The sequence below is a fragment of the Egretta garzetta genome, unplaced genomic scaffold (assembly GCF_000687185.1).
Source record: "Egretta garzetta isolate BGI_Z169 unplaced genomic scaffold, ASM68718v1 scaffold108, whole genome shotgun sequence".
Taxonomy (NCBI): domain Eukaryota; kingdom Metazoa; phylum Chordata; class Aves; order Pelecaniformes; family Ardeidae; genus Egretta; species Egretta garzetta.
The window spans coordinates 7,790,231-7,795,002 of record NW_009260614.1 but is presented as its reverse complement, the minus strand read 5'-3'; positions in this window follow the sequence as shown (position 1 = coordinate 7,795,002).

Genomic DNA, 4,772 nt, shown 5'->3' with positions numbered 1-4,772 from the left:
TTGAAAGCACCAGCCCTAACAGACTATTTCACAGACTTAAAACTCAGTTACTCTAATGAGGATTTCCACACACACACAAAGAAAAAAAAAAAAAGTCTACACATTCTCAGTGCAAGGGGAAAAAAAAATCCCAGCTAAATAAACAGCTGGTGAAGTGAAATACGAGGTTAGAGCCCTCTCTGATTCAAGAGAAGATTATTAAAACAGCTATAAAGATGGTGTTGGCATCTCTTGAAATGAGTTTGTTACATTCAGAAGAGGCAGTTACATATGACAAACCATTTTCTGTTTAATTAGAGGGCTCTGTGTGGAACACTTCCAGGCGGAGGAGGGGAGCAGATTGCTACCCAGCATCTCAATTATGGGACAGAGCCTTAACGATTCAACATGCAAATGTTTTTAACTGACCGCAGAGAGAAAGGAAAAAAAAGGGGGGGACACGACACTTTTTTTTTAGGGTTAAGGCATAGGAGCTTTCTGCTAACCTTCAGCGAAGTTGGGCTTTCTTGCAACACGTAGGATTGCTTGAGGTTTATTTCTGCCCAAAGAATGGCTTCTACTTGCTGGCTGAAAAAAAAACTTCTATGGGGGAAACCACGACAGAGATACCCAGCTGTCCAGCCCTGCTTTTAAAAGCTTTCAGTTCTTCCAACCAGGTAAAATAATACGTGGTTCATGAATAGAGAAGGACCTCGGTATTCACACCAAAGCTCTGAAAGTAAGCAAGCATGGAAAGGAAATTCTAGCTAATACAAGTTAAATATAGGTTATGTTAGCTGCATTTTACAAGCACTAAGAATGTTATTGGAGAAAGCTGTCATTTTTAATGACAGCACAAGCTCCAATTACCAGATAGCTGATACACTTGGGATTTGGAAGTTTTTTTTAAATCACTTGAAATCTAAAAAAACCTTCATTATCAGCTTCTGAGTTCGATGTAAATAACTTCACCTGGTGCTAAGAAGTTTAACATTTCACAGGGCACACGAACAACTTAAAGCCATTTATAAATGTAGCTTCAGCTTCCTGGCAATTTAAACACAGTTTATGGCAACCTAAGCAGCAGCAAAGAACACGAGGCTGGGCTGCAAGCAGAACCCGCTGGGGAAGACGAGCAAGGCTAAGGGAGATGCAGTGAGCTACCAGCCCGGGGTCAGCCAAAATGGTGGGGATACAGTACCACCGAACCCTGGAACAAGGCAGGAATGGACACCGGGCTGCAGATCATCCATCAGTTCAGGGAGAAGACTAAATCTTGCTGCTTAGGCTTAAGAAAAGCCACTTTAGCTTAGAACAAACCCACATATTGCCTTGAGCCTAAACCAGAGCATATGCTCCCCAAGCATACATGAGGGCTCCTTTAAAACCCCAAATGTGGCTATACTGACAGGAAATCCTGTCTGACAGTACCCTCCCGGGTCTACCAAGGTGTCCCTCAGATTTCCCCTCTTTTCCTTGCTCACTAAGGTTAGCAAAACCAAAAGCAAGTCAAGAAAGTCTACAAACGTGCTTACAAGAAGCAGAAAGCTTCATGGAAAAGGCTGGTTTCCCCGCTGCAAGAAACAGTGCCACGCACATGGACACTCCGGCTCCGAAATCCAGTGCTATAGGCAGCAAAGCTAAACGCTGAGAATTTTAGTTCCCCACAGATAATATGAAAGCCTTACAGTCAGCAAGAAGAACGGCAGCCTTCTAGCTTGTGGCAAGCAGAAAGTGGGATTGAATCATTACTTGAAGAAGAACGTGTTTCAATGTCTATAAATAAAAACCTGCGAGGCACGTTGCCAAAGAAGCGCAAGTCAATACAGCTTTTCTATATGCGCTGTCAAACTTTACTTTTAGACAGTATATTAATTACATAGTCGATAATTGTGGGTTTCATTAGTGTATTAAATACCTCAATCAATAATATTTATCCTTCTCAGAGACAGTCTTCACCAAAAAAAAAGAGGGAGGAGTATTTTTTGATCCTGCAGTTCAAAAAGTCAGCGCAGCATATCGGCAACGCTTTAATGGAAAAACATAAAACACTAGAAACAGACAAAAATCGGATTATTACTCTTATTTTTCAGCCTTTTGTACAATAAGCCATGAGGGAATTCCAAGAGCTAAAGTGATGGCAAAATAATTAGATTTCTTTCTCCTAATTGCTCGACGGTGATGTCAGAGTGAACATGACAAATGGTCACATCTTTCATTTTTACATCAGATAAACCAACCACCCAGCTCTGCTCCGCCAACTTTCCGAGGATAAACTCTCAGAGCAAAGAACCCATTTCTGGTGCATCCCTGCATGGTCGTCCGCTGCAGCGCAGCTTCTGGGGTCCCTTTGTCATAACCCGGACCATCCCTGGAAAAATACGTCCCTGCGAGAAGTAGCAGACTCATGTGGGAGTCTCACTGAGCTCAGCCAGGCTGAACCTAAAGAAAACCACATCAGGCAACAGAGTACAGGAAGATTTTTTTCTTTTAAAATCTCCCTTTAAAGGGCAAGAGGTTCGGGACAAATTAAAGAAACGCCTTTGCAAGTGTCCAGTTTATTTTAAACAACTTGCAAGAACAGTTATATACAAGGATGGGAAAAAAAAAAAAAAAGTACTACAAGCAGCCCAGAAACACTCCCAAAGGCATGCTTTTGGCATGGCAGAGAGGCTGAATTTAACAACAAATCAATGCACTATAAACAGGAAAAAACTAAAAACAAACAACACCCCACCCCCCCAAACACAGACACCTAAGTATTCAAATAAAATACACAAAAAAATGCGTAACAGTCCTCATGAAAAATCCATCTGGCCATTCAAACCACCTTTTTTTTTAAAAAAAAAATATGCATATGAATGAAATGTAAATATGTAAACATGAAAAAGAGACTAAAAAACGGAAAGAAGGGCTGTTAGCCCCTTGCATCCTAACAGATAATATATTAAAGAGAATTTCCACTCCCTGTAATAAGATTACTGATATTTACTGCACTACTCCAATATTTATAATGCATAATATGCTGCAGACCACTCCCTTCCCCGAACACTGACTTTGGAAATAGGCAGCCTGCTCCATTTCGCGTTGTCATTGAGCTTTTTATATAAAAGTGATATGAAATTTCTCTTTCTTTCCCATCTGAGTCACCTAAGGAGCCCTACAGCTGCCTGAGAGGCAACTTCTCCAGCCAGTGAGGCCGGCCATGGTGAGGAAGCAGCCCTATGGGGTGGCTGCTCTTCTCCAAAGCAGCTAGTTCCGAGGGCTAGGGAAAAAATAAAAGGAGGCAAAAGGAAAGGAAAGATGACGAAACAGGACACGGAAGGAAAGTACGTCTTCCTCCCCCCCTCAAGATGTTATGCTGTATCTTGGGCAGCAAATGCAAATATCACCAAGAATCAAAACATCAGACTCATCAACTTCCACTCTCACACCCTGTTGCACTAAAAGGACAATCCAATCGTGCTGGAACACGGAAGCCCACACACACACACTCATCCAAGCTGCCAGGCATAGCATACACAGCGTAAAGCAACCAGCTACCAAACACACGCAGAGCAGTCGCTTCTGATCTGTGCAAGACCACCATTTATTTTTTACAACGGCTCTTAGAATACATTACTCCTTAAATCTTTATTTGGGGGGGGGAAACCCAAACCAAAAAACAAACCACAAACCACCTGATGCATCTTAAAACCCAGATCTGACTCAAATGGATTCTCCCCTCCCGAGACTCATAAGGGTGACTAACAATTCATTTAAAATTTGTGTACAGTGAAAATAGTTAAATGGTAACAGCGGGAATTAACACAAACAGCGAACTACCTGAATGCAGCACATCAAAGCATGCTCCAGATCTTCCCTCGGCCACGCAGAACTTGATGTTCTCATGTAATTGCCCTTGCACCTGCCTGTTCAAAACCAGCAGCCTCCCAATTTCATCTTCACTTTGTACATTTAATTTAAAGCAAAACATTAGCAGCCACAGGAATCTTCACCTCACAGAGACCTAGTTACAAAGTATTCCAGCATCCTTTCAATTGAGCAAATACACATTCAGCCCAAATAATGGCTGAATCCATCCAGCAATAACCTGGACGCTAGCAGAGGGAGATTTATGATGAAGGAAAGGCAGACACAGGCTTGTTTGCCAATAATCCCAATTAGCATTGTGAGTCCACTCACTTCTCCTTAATTAGCACAGTCAGAAGAGCCCAGAGCCTTCTGAAGGTCCCAGTGCCTACAGTCATCTACCAGGGTTTGGATGGCCATGGCCAGTTGGCAATGAGGTGGGAGGAGAGAGTGGAGACACCTCCAGAGCTTCCCTGCCCTCGCTCCTCAGCCAGATGGCTGCTTCAGAACCTGACTTTGATTGACAAACTACTTATTAACCAGTTATCATCAACAGCCCTAGCCTATGATCAGGGGAAGGAAGCAAGATACATGCATATATATTTTGTATGTGGGAAATCTTATCCCCCTCCCCTCCCCCCCTCAGGATTCATTTTGCTAAATTAGCTCTCCCAGGCCCCTCCTAAAAAAAGACCTTCATTCTCCTACTCAGCAGTGTAGTCCTCCTCTGTACTCGCCCCAGCTGAGATTCTTTTTTGCCTCTATACGTAGCAAACCAGAACTGTACATAGCATTCGAGATGAGATCTCACAGCAGAGGCTTATATAATCCTATGGTACTTGTATAGCTATACTAGAAATACCTTGCCTTACATAGCTTGATGTTTTTATCATATACTAGCTGATTAAAGCATGATTAAAACCCTCCAACTCTTCAGTCAC